The following is a 17,416-nucleotide window of genomic DNA, read 5'->3' on the forward strand; positions in this document are numbered from 1 at the left end:
TTGGACTCTACAGTGTCACCCTGGGATGAGCACTTGTTGGCACCAGCAATCCTTTTAGGTCAGGCTTGTTGAGAACACACCCATGATGATTATAAAGGACGCCTTAGACATGGTATTAAAAACAAATAAATTTAAACGGGCTCACGTATACAGCATGTTGTCAGTGGAAAATGTCGTAATTTAGTCTTTAACAATGGCACATATTTTTATGTTTTTCTGACACATCCATCACATATTTTTATTCATATATATATATATATATATATATATATATATATACATACAGTATGTGTCAATGACTGAACATCACAATAATGCGTTATTACAAGTTGTATTGTTTACCGACATCTGTTTTTAGTGAAGTTAGACTGTCATATAATTATATTGACAGTGTCAACATAGGGTTGTCCAGGTCCCAAATTATAGCGGTGTCTCAAAGCATGGAGCATGGCTCTCCTGAAACATTGTCAATAAGTACTAAAAAAAATTGTGCCTGCAGTAGCATATATACACAGTACTGCTCCCGGGATACAATACTGTATGGCAGTATTATTTAACCAGTATGTAAAGGTATTATTTGAGCAATGTATGGCAGTATTATTTAATTAGTATATAATCGTATTATTTGAACACTGTATGGCAGTATTATTTAATCAGTATATAATGGTATTATTTGAGCACTGTATGGCAGTATTATTTAACCAGTATGTAAAGGTATTATTTGAGCAATGTATGGCAGTATTATTTAATTAGTATATAATCGTATTATTTTAGCACTGTATGGCAGTATTATTTAATCAGTATATAATGGTATTATTTGAGCACTGTATGGCAGTATTATTTAACCAGTATGTAAAGGTATTATTTGAGCAATGTATGGCAGTATTATTTAATTAGTATATAATCGTATTATTTGAACACTGTATGGCAGTATTATTTAATCAGTATATAATGGTATTATTTGAGCACTGTATGGCAGTATTATTTAACCAGTATGTAAAGGTATTATTTGAGCAATGTATGGCAGTATTATTTAATTAGTATATAATCGTATTATTTTAGCACTGTATGGCAGTATTATTTAATCAGTATATGATGGTATTATTTGAGCACTGTATGGCAGTATTATTTAATCTGTATATGATCGTATTATTTGAGCACTGTATGGAAGTATTATTTAATCCGTACATAATGGTATATGAGCCCTGTGGGGCAGTATTATTTAATCAGTATATGATGGTATTATTTGAGCACTGTATGGCAGTATTATTTAATCAGTACATAATGGTATATGAGCACTGTATGGCAGTATTATTTTACCTCTTTGTGATGGTAATAGTCAACCTCTGAATTGAGGTACTATTTGCACATTACCGTATATGATCGTATTATTTGAACAATGTTCATATTAATTGGGCAGTGTATGAAGGTATTATTAAAGAACGATTTAATAGTGAATGTAATGCTGCAAAGTTTTTTTAAGACATAAATCGAGAAAAAGTATAATGGATAGATTTGCACCTCTTTTGTGTTTAGGACTCACTCCTGGCTTTGGCTTTCAAGTAATGAAGCAAAATACTGACCGAAATACTGCTGTGTGAACGTGGCCGAACCTTGATAATTTAAAGGCCTATGTTGCTGCGTTCTCGCATAGGCAACTGTAAATGCAACATTACTTATCCCTGCCCTTCATTTTAGGGCCCCCTGCTCCCCTGGAATGGCTTAGTAAACAAAGGACGACGCAATTATTCCGTCCATAGCTTTCAAGATGGCGGCGGTCAGTTGATTTAGCCACGTGACCGCAGATTCTGCTGCCTGTATCTGCGCATGTGCTGAATGTGTTCAGATCCAACACAGAAGAGTAGGCAGCCAGGGAGGCAGTTACGTGACCAAATGACTTGACCATTACCATCTTGATAGCTATGGCCGGGATAATCTCCCCACCCATGAAAGGAAGCTCAGGGGTAAGTGATGGGGGTATTTACAGTTGCCTGTATTAGAACACATGCAACTGACAACAATGTCTGAGATACTGTGCCCCAGATCTTATAAAGAGCTTAGATCACCTGTTCTGCATGTCTGTTTTAGATAACAGTTGTATTCCCCATGATATAACAAAAAAATTGGAACAGAACGCCGTATTTCCCATTGCAATCAATGGGCAGATGTTTGGAGGCGTTCTGCTTCCTATTTTTTGGCCGTTTTTCGGAGAGGGCTATATCAAGGCTGTCTTTAACCCCTTAACGACCAAGGACGAAAATGAACGTCATGGTCGGCTGCTAGTTCCCGCACCATGACGTTCATTTTCGTCCGCATTTCAAACTGTCACTCTGTGTAAACACAGAGTGACAGACCCGCGCTGACAGCTGTCCCCGACAGCTGAGACATCAGTCTCGCCGGACAGCGGACCATCGCCTCTGCTTTCGGCAGTTAACCCCTTAAGTGCGGCGACGGATTGCCGTCGCCGCATTTAAGTGGTTTGAAGCACATCAGCAGCCCCCACGAAGTGATCGTGGGGGCTACCGATGCTTGTCACGGCAATCGGAGGTCAGATAATGACCTCCGGGTTGCCATGCACAGAAGCCTCGGAGGAACAGCCTCCGGCCGTTCCTCCTCTGCTTCCTGTCAGTGTGACAGTCACGTCACAATGACAGTTAGAGTACATTACACTACATGTGTAGTGTAATGTACTCTAGCAGCGATCAAAGCTGCAAGACTAAGTGTCCCCTAGTGGGACAAGTTAAAAAAGTAATAAAAATGTTTTAAAAAAAGTGTAAAAATAAAAGTTATAAGTTCTATAAACAATAAATGCTTTTTTTCCTATAATAAGACTTTTATTATAGAAAAAAAATGAACACGTTAAAAAAGTACACATATTTGGTATCACCGCGTTCGTAACGACCCCAACTATAAAACTGTAATGTTATTTTTCCCGCACGATGAACACCCCAAAAAAAATCAATAAAAAACTACGACAGAATCACAATTTTTTGGGTCACCACCGCTCCCTAAATAAAAAATAAAAAGTGATCAAAAAGTCGCATGTTCCCAAAAATAGTACCAATAAAAACTTCTATCCGCCCTGCAAAAAACAAGCCCTTACACAGCTTTTTTGACTAAAAAATTAAAAAATGATGGCTCTCAGAATATGGTGACACAGAAATTATTTTTTTTATAAATAAGTCATTTTATTGCGCAAACGCTAAAAAAAAGGACCAAACCTATATACATATGGTATCGCCGTAATCGTACCAACCCGCAGAATAAAGTAAAAATGTAATTTATAGCGTACGGTGAGCGCCGCAAAAAAAAACCCTAAAAAACGGTGTCAGAATTCCTGTTTTTTGCTCAGGATTGCAAAAAAATTGAATAAAAAGTGATAAAAAAAAATCGCATGTACCCCAAAATGGTACCAATGAAAACTACAGATTGTCCCGCAACAAATAAGCCTTCACACCACTCTATTGATGGAAAAATAAAAAAGTTATGGCTCTTGGAAAGCGGGGAGTGAAAATCTAAAATATGAAAGCAAAAAATGGATCAGTCCTGAAAGGGTTAATTCATTTCTAATGAAAAAACGTATGACAACATGTTGGGTATTTCCGTACTCGGGAGAAATTGCTTTATAAAAAAATGTTTGTTTTTTTCCTCCTTTATCCCTTGTGAAAATGAGAAAATGCAACATTTTAGTGGAAAAAATGTTGATATTAATTTTCGCGCCCTAATTCTAATAAACTCTGCAAAAGACCCGTGGTGTGTAAATGCGCACTATACCCCTAGAAAAATTCCTTGAAGGTTTTTCCAAAATGGGGTCACTTTTGGTGAGTTTCCACTGTTTTGGTCCCTCCAGTGCATTGCAAATGCGACATGGCACCGAAAACCATTCCAACAAAATCATAAATCCAAATGGCGCTCCTTCCCTTCTGAGCCCTGCTGTGGGTCCAAACAGCAGTTTATTACCACATATGGGGTATTGTCGTAATCGGGAGACATTGCTTTACAAATGTTGGGGTGCATTTTCTTCGTTATTCCTTGTAAATAATAAAAATTTCTATGTTGTTTCAGAAAAAATTTACATTTTAATTTTTACAGACTAATTCCAATATATTTAGCGAAAAACCTGTGTGGTCAAAATTCTAACTATACCCCTTCCTTTGGGGCCCTGCCGTGTGTCCAAACAACGCATTAGGGCCACAATGTGGGTATTTTTGAAAACAGGAGAAAGAGGGTGATAGATTTTGGGGTGTGTTTCTTCATTTTCATGGTCGCTTTACAAAGAAATCGGTCTTCAAACAAATACTTTTATGAAAAAAGTGAAATTATTTTTTTTTTCACCTGATATGCATTAAATTTAGCAAAGAACTGTGGGGTCAAAATAATTACTATACCCCTAAATAAATACCTTATGGGGTCTAGTTTTCTAAATGGGGTCGTTTATGGGGAGTTTCTATCGTTCTGGCAGCTCAAAGCCTCTCCAAATGTACAGTGGGGCCTAAAACATTTTCAAGCAAAATATGAGTCCTGAAAGCCTCCGGGTGCTCCCTTCCTTTTGGGTCCTGCCGTGTGTCCAGGCAGCGCATTAGGGCCACAATGTTGGTATTTTTGAAAACAGGAGAAACAGGGTGATAGATTTTGTGGTGTGTTTCTTCATTCTCATGGTCGCTTTACAAAGAAATTGGTCTTCAAACTGATACTTTTATGAAAAAAAGTGAATTTTTTTTTTTTCACCTGCTATGTATTCAATTTAGCAAAAAACTGTGGGGTCAAAATACTTACTATACCCTTAGATAAATACCTTAAGGGGTCTAGTTTTCTAAATGGGGTCATTTGTGGGGGTTTCCACCATTCTGACACCTATGAGCCTCTGAAAACCTGGCTTGGTGCAGGAAAACAAAATGTACTTCAAAATTTATAAAATTATTATTCAATTTGTAAGTCCTCTAAATTGCTGAAAATTTATTTTATTTTTTCAAAAGTGCTGCCAAAATGGAGTAAAGAGATAGAAATATATATTGAATTAAAAAAATTGTACAGTATGTGTGTACATATGTGACATATTGCAGTTAAAAATAGGGGAAAATGGTAATTTTTACAAAATTTCTTCCATTTTTCTATTTTTTAATTAATTTCCGCAAATCGTATCAGTCTACTTTTACCACTAAAATAAAGTACAACATGTGACGAAAAAACAATGTCAGAATTACTTGGATATTCAAAACTTTCACAGAGTTATTCTCTGATAAAGTCAGACATACCAGATTTGACAAATCTGGCTTGGTCATTAAGGTACAAACATGCCCGGTCATTAAGGGGTTAAATATCAATGTCCCAAGTGACAATATACGAGAGCTCAGTTTTGGGTTCCACCACAAGTGCATAGATCATAGCCCCCCATTCCCCCTCATCCCTTCCCCTTGAGCCAGAATTACAAAAATATAATTAAAAGAGATGTTACAACAATGGTACAAAGATAATAAGAAATTAAAATACTGTGGAGTTTCTTGAAGGGAATTGTAGTGAGAATATAAAAGCTCTCTGTAATCCCGCAACTAAACTTGTTCTACATCTATAGTGGAGCTCTATGAGGGTACGTTCACACAATCTATTTTCAGGGGGGCTGAACGCCTCCAAACATCTCCCCATTAATTCCAATGGGAAAATGTTGTGTTTTTACATCGCAAAAATGGGCAAGTTGCTTCAAAAACAGCTGAAAATCAGTGGCTGTTTTCGCTTGATACCAGCACCGTATTTTACAACTGTTTTTGGAGTGCGGTGTGAACATAGCCTTACTGAAATGCTGCAGCCAGTACTGATAACATAATTCCGGTATGTTTCCATACAGCACGACACATTCCAGAACAAACAGTATATGATCACACCCTGTCTAGATGTGGAAAGTACCAAGAAAATGTATTGTCAGATATTCAATGGAATGCTAATACCAACCCACCTCTGTTTCTCTCTATTATACACCCTATATTATCAAATACAATCACTGCACCATTTATAGTAGTTGTTTTATAACAAGTCATGTACAGCGGACACAGAATTTTTGTTGTAAAATAATTTGTGCATGATATTAACACGAGGATTCTATTACAAACTATGGCTTCTACTAGGCAAACAATTCTATCTTTGTCAGGTCCATGAGCAAAAATCTAAGCTACAGAAACAAATGAGACAGAAATAAAGGCAGAATAAAAAATTTCCAAAAGCAGAGCTCCATTTTGGACTCTTTTTTTTTTTTTTTTAAACCAATGGGCCAGGCTCCGACATGATAATGGGCCCAGCAAAGGACAACCCAATCAATGGCCTCTTGCACACACTTGTTTCCCAACATTGGCCCATGTAAACAGGGCAGCGATAAGCCCGCAAGAGCAAACCCTCATTCATCGGATGATCGCAACTTCTATGAGGCCCTAAAAATGGTCACTTGTTAGCAGCACATTGTAAACCGGGGATTTGCTGCCGACAACATGCAAATATATGGGGCCAAACCATTGTAATATTGATAGATTTTACCCAAACTTCCGACCATTGTTCTATTTAAATGGAGCGAACAAGCGCCGATCATCATGCTAGTTTGACAATCAGCGCCGTTTACCGGGCAAAGAATCTACCCATGTAAAAGGGCCCATATAGTGTGGACCAATAAATTACTATGGGTGCTGTATGATGGCTCCGTACAATGTGGAGGCCCATAGCTGACAGTGGGTCACGTGTTGCTGAGGGTTATCACTTTTATATATATTTCTAGGATAAGTAGAAATATCGAGGCACTCACCGGATTACAACAAACTTCTTTATTTCTGGATCTTGGTCAGGATGTGGAATTAAGCCTACGGCCGTTTCACGTGCGTACACGCTTTGTCAAGGCCTTGGCGTCACTTCCTCTACCTGCCTTTTTATCCACATGTCAGTACAAAATGTTATATAACAAAATACTAAAAAGCAGGGAAATGCACAATATACAATGTGATGGAACGGTACATCATGTTATATCAAAATAAAGTAACAATATGTTACTATTTATTCATTATATTTAAAAGCAACAAGGTTCTTTTATGTTAGAAAGGCACTAAGATCGTTCCGGTCATTAAGACCGAGAGGTCCTAGTGCCCCTGTCTGTGAGATAATTTCAGCCTCTTTTTGTAATAAAACCTGGTGCCTGTCTCCTCCAGCCACTAACGGTTTAATGTGAACAATGCCCACAAAACGCATGCATCTGGCATTACTTTTATGTTCCTCCTGCATATGCTGTATCAATCTAGGACAGCCCTCACCTGTGACCAATGATCTAATGTGTTCGCGAAATCTAATATACATGGGTCGGATAGTTTTTCCTACATAAAATCTGCCACAGTTACAGACGATAGCATACACAACATATTGAGTTCTGCATGTTATCAGCTCATTCATTTCAAACGCACAGCCCCCTAAATTAAGGTTCCTAGTGTGAATGATGGAGTTGCAATAATTGCACTATCCACATTTATGATTACCTTTTAGCTGATAACCAATTATCCTTTCCCTTCTCTTTTTGGGAAAAGCGACCTCTAACTAATATGTCCTTCAAATTTTTGCATCTACGAAAATATATTATTGGTTTCCTAACTGCAACTTCCATTAATAAAGGATCATTCTCTACAAGATGCCAATTTTTTCTAATGCTCGTACGGATAACATCGCTCATTGGACTGTGACCAAAGGATAAAACAAACCTTCTATGAGGCCCTAAAAATGGTCACTTGTTAGCAGCACATTGTAAACCGGGGATTTGCTGCCGACAACATGCAAATATATGGGGCCAAACCATTGTAATATTGATAGATTTTACCCAAACTTCCGACCATTGTTCTATTTAAATGGAGCGAACAAGCGCCGATCATCATGCTAGTTTGACAATCAGCGCCGTTTACCGGGCAGAGAATCTACCCATGTAAAAGGGCCCATAAAGTGTGGACCCATAAATTACTATGGGTGCTGTATGATGGCTCCGTACAATGTGGAGGCCCATAGCTGACAGTGGGTCACGTGTTGCTGAGGGTTATCACTTTTATATATATATTTCACAAATTACCTAGTTCTTAATTATGAGCCATATAAGTGCAAAATAGCAAAGTTTATGATACAGTTAACAAATGTTGGAATTAGATGTTCTGCCGTCAGTCGGTCAGCAGAAGTCAGGGGAAAAAATGATTGGGCATGTTGAATTTCAACATTCCGGATCCTTCGTTCTCAAGGGAAATATGCTGCCACCTGAGGTGTCTGGCAGCGGCTCATTTCCCTCTTCCCATTGGGGACACACGCACGTTCAGCAAACCGAGCGTGTAAAGGGAGGTCGAGAGGAATAGCTGTAGGAAGAACGAGCGCTTGGATGACAGCTATTGAAGGTGTATGGTCACCTTAAATCTAAATTGTACGGTCTACACTTTGTCAACATACTTTTGGCTTTACTTGACCATTAGACCTATGGGAGCTTGATTGATATCCCGTTATCCACAAGATTTTGGAGTTTGTAGGAAATTTTGTCCATTCAGCCAAAAGAGCATTTATGAGGTCAGACTGGATTAAAAGGTCTGGCTCGCAATTGGCGACCCCATCCATGCCAAAGGTATTGGATGGGTTTGAGGTCAGGACTTGGGTCCAAAAATGGGTCAAAAAGGTCACGAGAAAAAACGCCCCGTCACAACAGAACACGTTTTTTCCCATTGAAGTCAACGGGCAGATGTTTTGAGGCGTTCTGCTTTAAATTTTTCGCTAGTTTTTCGTCCATTTACGGCCCGAAAAACAGTCGAAAATAAGTCGTGTGAACATACCCTTACTGGAAATAAAGAGCCTAGTCCAAATCCTAAAAATCAGCCCCAAACCATTATTCCTCCCTTACTAAATTTTATAGTAGGCACTATGCATTCGGGTAGGAAGAATTCTCCTGGCATTTGTGGCTGAGCTGTTGTTATTTCCAAATGCCCAAATGCTTCCACTTCCCACAATAGCACTTAGACTAAGTTCACACGTCAGGGTCAAAATGCATTTTTTTGCCGTCACATGTGAACCCAGTCTTAGGCCGGATACAGACGAGCATTGCAATCCTTGGACGTGAAAAACTTAAGTTTTTCACATCCGAGGTGCATCCGTGCTCTGCGCTGCGGGTCGCGTTATCACGCATCCCCCATAGACTCTATGGAAGGATGCGTGAAGCGTAAAAAAATAGGATGTCCTATTTTCTCACGGACACTTTACATGGTCCATGTGGCGTCCGTTGTTTTAACAGTCGTCACATGGACGTATAACACGTTCGTGTGAATAAGGCCTTACAGGTGGCCAGGGCAGATCTAACATATCAGATATTTCATTAACTGACTTGTGGCAAAGGTGGTATCCTATGATATGTGTACAGTCAATGTGCTCTTTAGTACGACCCATACTTCTAGCAATGTTTGTCTATGGAGGTTGCATGACTGTGTGCTCTATATTTTATGCACCTATTTGCAATGGGTGTGGCAGAAACACCTGAACCTGAACTTATACTTTGGGAATATAGTGTATGTTTATTCCTACAGCAGATGTCTGGCAGTCCCCACATAGATAAGAGGAAAAAACAACAGAGAACCCCTGTGTAGACTCGTATGTGGGCCCCTTGGCCTCCAAAAGCCAAGTAAGCGATCATATGTGGCCACCTTGACCCTGAGATGGCACCGCTGATCTGTCAAGATATTTAACAAGAATTCTCATGCTGTAAGGCTCTATTCGCACTGCATTTGCAGAGTATGTCAGGCGATACTACCGATGTATACCACTGTGTAGGCATACAGTGGTGTACGTCGTCCACAGGCTCACATTATTAAGAATACTTTTTTGTGGGATTTATCTGTACCTATACATACCTCTGATACCTATCCACTAGTTAGATCCAAAAATCAGGCAGCTCTCCAGAGATATAGCAAAAGTGTGTAGGTGCTTTATTAATCCATCCGTTAGGTTTCAGTTAAACCATAGAGCCTTTCTCAAGCCTGGTTAACGCCTGTTTCTGTCAGTGCCATAGACTTGAATGGAGCAGGAGGGCACATGCTGAACCACTGCCCCATTCAATTCCTCCTGGCAAGCGGTCTTACAGCTGGAGGAAAGCGGGGGCATGGGTCCTCTGTTCTGGAGATCAGTGGGGTCTCAACAGTCGCACCCCCACCGATATAGAGGTTATAAACTATACATTGGATATGTGATAATTTATTACCAGAATTCCCCTTTAAAATGAATGTAAACCCTTGAATACCATTTCAAAATTCTGCACTGAATAATTTTTTATATATTCTTTTAGTGGTTGGAGCACTGTTTTTCTTATACGGAGCTCTAAATTCACTGCATAAACACAGATTTAAGGTGTAACACACCGATTTTCAAATCGCCTGTATTTATATAGATACAATTCTAGCTGCCTGCAGCCACCACTAGGGGGAGCTCAGGAGTTTACTGCATACTGTTATACATTGAACTCAACAATAAAATAGTATGCAATAATCTCCTAAACTCCCCCTAGTGATGGCTGCAGGTAGGTAGAATTTTATCTATATAAATACAGGCAATTTGAAAATCTGTATATATAAAAACAGAGCTCCAACCACTTTAAAAATTAATCAGCATAGAATTTTAGACCTAAACCGACATGATGATGTAAAAGGTAGAGATTCAATTTAAGTTAACTTTCCCTATGAAAGATCAGGATACCACCTGACAGCATCCAGAGGAGTTCATTCTTTGCTTGTACTTGAATAGCAGCACGATTTCCTTTGCGTGCATGCTATTCCTCACTAAAAATTGGGGAATAGCATGCACGCAAAGAAAATGGTGCTGCTATTCAAGTACAAGCAAAGAGTGAACGGAGCGGACATTGAGGGGGCCGGGGACCAATAGGATGACTCAAACCCGTGTGTACGTCAGAAAATCCCCGGGTTTTGAGGCAAACTATTGGTCCATGGCCTCCTCAATATCCGCTCCGTTCACTCTTTGCTTGTACTTCAATAACAGCACGTGTGTATATATATATATATATATATATATATATATATATATATATATGGTACATATATTATGATGGGGATCACATTAGATATCTGAGGTGCGGTCACATGATTATGTGATCGCACCTCAAATAAAGCAGGTGGGCGGGATAAACTAAAGGGAAAGGGAGAACTAGTGGGGAGGTCCAATAGACAGTGGAGGCGGAATAATTAGTAAACAACAGCCCTGTGTCGTTACGTAGGTCAGTGAGGTATCGACACAGGGCTGTGTGTATTCTCAAGGTATGTTCACACGGCTTATTTTCGCAAACGCCCGAAAAATCGGAAGCAGCACGCCTCCAAACATCTGCCCATTGATTGCAAAGGAAAAACAGCGTTCCGATGGGCCGTTTTTTTACGCGGTCGTTTTGCAGCGTTTTTTACGGTAGTTTTTGGAGCTGTTTTCAATAGTCTATAAAAAAACAGCTCCAAAAACGTCCCAAGAAGTGACATGCACTTCTTCTCGCGGCCGTTTTTTTACGCTGCCGTTTTTCATACGGGTATGTTCACACGCAGTGACCAAATACGTCTGAAATTACGGCGCTGTTTTCAGGCAAAAACAGCTCCTAATTTTCAGACGTTTTTGTAACTACTCGCGTTTTTCGCGGCGTATTTTACGGACGTTATTGGAGCTGTTTTTCAATGGAGTCAATGAATATGGCTCCAAAAAGTCCCAAGAAGTGACATGCACTTTTTTTTTGTGGGCGTCTTTTTACGCGCCGTCGTGGGAACAGAACACCGTAAAAACCCATTGAAAGCAATGGGCAGATGTTTGTAGGTGTAATGGAGCCGTTTTTTCAGGCGTAATTCGAGGCATAAAATGCCCCAATTACGTCTGAAAACACTGAGTGTGAACATACCCTAACTCTGGTGCACGAGCCTATGTAGAGAGAAAAAAAAGAGACAGACGAAAATCAGAACTTCCGGCAGGGCAGAGGTAGGGAGAATAGGAAGGAAAGTGTTCAGATTTAATACAGACTATATATTAGCAACTTTATTAAATAGTTACATAGAATGTTAGGTCAAAAAGGTTGTGTCCCTGGAAAACCCCTTTAAGTGATCTGCCATTCTCATGGCGGTGGCCACAGACTACTACCCAGATAAAACACAGGGACCTGTTAAATGTAAATACATAGTCTGTCCTGGTAGTATACGTCTGACTTTGACCCATTTATTTAGACATTACTAACCAAGATGAAGAATACTATCTCTCAAGTATCTGCCATTTACGTCACAAGTCCACCTACAATGTAACACATAAAGATAAATCAAGCCCCACATATTACCTAGCAATGCAAATACAATGTACAGGACATGAAAGTTCATAAGAGCAGACAGCTGGCGGTAAATGTATGACTGGTACACGGATATTATCAGCACTTTGCCCTGAGCTCTGGATTATATGAGATGTTTTGCAAGGATGGGAACAGGAACACTTCTCCCACCCCACAATTATCTCTACTATCCAATCAATATTCTGGGTCTTATCATAGAGAGACTTGGTTAAGCCAAGCCTGAGGGTATGTTCACACGCACTGTTTTCAGACGTAATTCGGGCGTTTTACGCCTCGAATTACGCCTGAAAAAAACGGCTCCATTACACCTACAAACATCTGCCCATTGCTTTCCATGGGTTTTACGATGTTCTGTTCCCACGAGGTGTAATTTTACGCGTCGCTGTCAAAAGACGGCGTGTAAAAAGACGACTGCGAAAAAGAAGTGCATGTCACTTCTTGGGATGTTTTTGAAGCCGTATTCATTGACTCCATTGAAAAACAGCTCCAATAACGTCTGTAAAATACGCCGTGAAAAACGTGAGTACTTGCAAAAATTTCAGACGTATTTTGCTAAGCCATGTGAACACACCCTAAAGAGTACAGAGCACAACATTCTTTAGATCTGTGTTTCGCAAGCTGCTGCTCTCCAGCTGTAAGCATGCTAGGAGTTGTAGTTTCACATCATTTGGAGATCCACATCTTGCAGGAAATTGCTATAGATTATACACTCTTTGGGGCAGGATGATTTCTTCCACGGTTTCATTGTTCTATCAGTATTTCTTTTATAATGTTTATATTATTATTATTATTATTATTATATAATGCATATAGAACTTTTATGGTTAGCCAATTAAGCTATCATACCTACTATACTTTTGTCTTTTTTTGACACAAAAGTATTTGACATTACATTTTATAATGTCTGTAATTTTTTGGGGATATTTACCCTTTCATTATTGCGAAACGCTGTAATATATTGGTGCCCTATTAATATACAACATCACTACAAGGTTATGTTCAAACGATTATATATGAAGCAGAAATATCTGATGCTGTTTTCAAGGGAAATCTGCATGTTGAGTGCAGATTTTTTTTATGCATATTTCCAGTTTATGTGCTGTGGATCTGCACACGGATTGGGCCCATTCAGTGGGGCTGATCCATGTGTGGAAATCCGCTGGCTTTTTCTGAAGGAATCCGCATCAATAGGTGACCTGTTACCAGGGGCGTAACTAGGAAAGACTGGGCCCCATAGCAAACTTTTGACTGGGGCCCCCCCTCTGCTGGGTATCACACAACCCCCCCCCCCCCTTGTAGATAGTGCCTCCCTATAGATTCCACCACACAGCGCCCCCCTATAGATAGCACCATACACAGCCCCTGCAGATAACGCCATACAGCCCCCCTGTAGATAACGCCATACAGACTCCCTCTGTAGATAACGCCATACAGCCCCCCTGTAGATAACGCCATACAGCCCCCCTGTAGATAACGCCATACAGCCCCCCCTGTAGATAACGCTATATAGCCCCCCCCCCCAAAAAAAAAACGTCCTATAGTTTGTCCTACAAAAGACATGCATCCCCTATCCACAGGATAGGGGATACATGTGTGATCACTGGCAGCGATAAGGAGAACGGGGGACCGAAAGTCCCCCGAAGTTCTCCATGACTAACCTCGGACTTCCGGCGTCTGCGCAGTTCAATAAAAATGAAAGGAGCGCTGGTCACGCATGCGCACAAGCGCGACCGGCGCTCCATTCATTTCTACGGAGCTGCCGACACAGACCCCGGAAGTCCGAGGTTTGTCATGGAGAACTTAGGGGGGACTTTCGGTCCCCCGTTCTCCTCATCGCTGCCAGCGATCACACATGTATCCCCTATCCTGTGGATAGGGGATACATGTCTTATGTAGGAACAACCCCTTCAGTGGCGTCGCGCTGTAGCAGCCATAGCGGCTGCTAGCGGAGCCTGCGGCCATGGGAGGGGGCCGTGCCGGCGGGTGGCACGGGCCCCCTCATGCTGCAGGCCCTGTAGAAGTCGCTACGGCTGCTATAGCGGTAGTTACGCCACTGCGTATAAGTTTGTACGGCGTAAAACTACAGCTCCCAGCATGGCCGGAACAATGGTAAGGATATGCTGGGAGATGCGGTTTCACAAAAAAAATCCTATCACCATCATCTCGCTGCAGATCATACAGTGACTACAATACTGATTAGAGGCAGAATAAACATTTACATTAAGTGACTCACCGGTGACGTCTCAGATTCTAGTTCTTTTCTTCTCCCTCCGGTTCAGACATCTATGATGGATTTCTCCCGGCCATGACCCATTTCTGCAGTTTTCCGTTTAGATGTCTTCAGCTTCTCACTTTTAAAACATTTCTGCACCTATAAAACGAAGTTAAAATTCTCAACACATCTAAATATAACTGTCACAAACACACAACATGTCCCCTGTAGATAGTGACCTACATAGAAGCCCCTGTAGATAGTGCCCACATATGGACTCCAGAGCTGCAAGGCAATAGTGCTAACCACTGAGCCACCGTGCTGCCCTACATATAGCTTCCCCTATAGTTAGTGCTCCACGTATAGCCCACCTCTGTATATAGTGTCTCACATATAGCTCCCCCTGTATATAGTGTCCCACATATAGCCCACCCCTGTAGACTGTGCACTACATATAGCCACCCTGTTGCTAGTGCCCCACAGGTAACCCACCCCTGTATATAGTGTCCCACATATAGACCCCCCTGTATATAGTGGCCCACATATAGACCCCCCTGTATATAGTGGCCCACATATGGACCCCCCCTGTATATAGTGGCCCACATATAGAGCCCCCTGTATATAATGGCCCACATATAGAGCCCCCTGTATATAGTGGCCCACACCCCCACATATAGACCCCCCTGTATATAATGGCCCACATATAGAGCCCCCTGTATATAATGGCCCACACCCCCACATATAGACCCCCCCTGTAGCTACTGCCCCACATATAGACCCCCTATATATAATAGCCCACATAAAGATGACCCCCCCCCCCCCCATAGATAATGCCATTCACATTTTTATGAGGGGAAAAAAACCAAAATCTTGACATACTCACATTCTCCGGTTCCCACGCTGTTCACTGGCGATGCAGACATGCTCTCTTCTGAGCATGTCTGCAGGAGTTGAACGAGCGTCCTCCAATGACGCTGATTGGCGGGGCAGAATGACTTGCCCCGCCAATCAGCACCTTCCAAGCATGGAAGCGGCGCGATGATGTCATCGCGCCGCTAGCCAATCAGTGTCATTGTAAGGCACTGGATGGTCAGGCACGGAACATGCCCGGCCATTCATGTATTTGGCTGCCGCTAGCACTGGGGCCCCCTCCGGTGCTAGCGACACCTACAGGCATGAGATGGCCTGTGTAAGGCTCGGCGTCGCGGGCCCCACAGTAGCGACGCTACCGCTGTAGTAGCCATAACGGCTGCTAGCGGCGCCACCGGGCCCCCTCAAGCCCCGGGCCCCGTAGCAGCCGCTACTGCTGCTACCGCGGTAGTTACGCCACTGCCTGTTACTTATTGAGGCAGATTTTATATCCCATTAAAATCATTGGGAGGCTGGTTTCGCTGTGAATTTTTTTTTTGCAATTGCGGTCATATCACATGTACACATGCGATGTCATGCGACCCCATAGATTTACATTTGAGGTGATATTGCACTGCGTTCTTTGGCCAGGATATGTTGCCGTCCTACTCAGCATAAACACTGCGGAATTTCCACCACTTAATTCTGGGCAGAAATTCCGCATCATTTACAGTAGCAGCAAAAAGGGTGAGAGTTCTGCAAGTCTCAGCCACACGCTGCTGGGAAAAAAAGGCAGAAAAGTGTTCAGCGCTTATACAGCGAGAACACAGTGCACATAAACATTGCTACATTCAATGCTTCACACAAAGGCCGGGTTTACATGTGGCATAAATACTGCGGATTTTCCGCAACCAATTTTGTTGTGGAAGATCCTCAGCATAATACAGTAGCAGCAGAGTGGATGAGATTTGAAAAAAATCTCATTTACACGCTGCGTAAATGAAAAGCGTTTTTTCAATCCGCAGGATGTCAATTCTATTTGCGTAATCGCTGCTCTTTTATTGCCGGTTTTCCCCATTGAATTCAATGGGAGGTAACATCTGCAACAAATAGATGTTGCGATTTTTGCGGCGGAAAAGCTGCAGTTTCGTTGCAAAAATCATAACTCAGAAAAAAATAAATCTTAGACTTTACCCAGAATTTGGAGCTTCTTTGTCCAGGCCGGCCTCCTGGGATGATATTTCATCCCATATGCCAATCACAGGCTGCAGTGGTCACATGGGATGAAACACCATCCCAGGAGGCCGGGCTGCAGGACGGCGGAGGGACGCGTTGTCATGGCTACAGGTAACTATGAAACTTTTTTTTTTTTTCTATGCGGTTTTCCACAGCAGAAATTCCGGCCAAAAAACTGCACCGCAATTTGGTGTGTTTTTTTTTCATCCGGAATTCCCTGCGGCAACCAGGGCGGATACGCTGTGTACTTTTACTAGCCGTACTACAAAACACATTACTCTGTGCTGCAGGACCCTATTCACTAACATATACCATAACATCTGGCTGTAGTAAAATACCCCGGTGGTCAGAATGCAGAATAACCTCAATGCATGCAGTAGCCTATTCTGGGAATGGACCACTCATGCAGGCTGTTTTGATGAGATGATGGACAGTTCGTCATCCCTTTAAAATACCAATCATAGAATACAGGGCACTATAAACAGCGCCCATGTGGTAGCAGCAGAATTGGTCCGCCTTGTAATGGGAGTGATTCCGATACTAACATTATACAGTATTAGGTCTCGTGCAGACGACAGTGCATTTGCGTCCGCAATTTATCCGATAAATTGCAGACACATTAATTTCTATGGCCCCATGCACACAACCGCGGTTTTCACGGATCTGTGCTGGAGCCGTGAGTCCGAACTGTGAAAACTCAGGACGTCATTTTACGGTCTGGATTTGCTGATTCAAACCACTCGTGAAATTGATGACACATAAATGCA

This window comes from Rhinoderma darwinii, chromosome 2 (genome assembly GCF_050947455.1).
Source record: "Rhinoderma darwinii isolate aRhiDar2 chromosome 2, aRhiDar2.hap1, whole genome shotgun sequence".
NCBI lineage: Eukaryota > Metazoa > Chordata > Amphibia > Anura > Rhinodermatidae > Rhinoderma > Rhinoderma darwinii.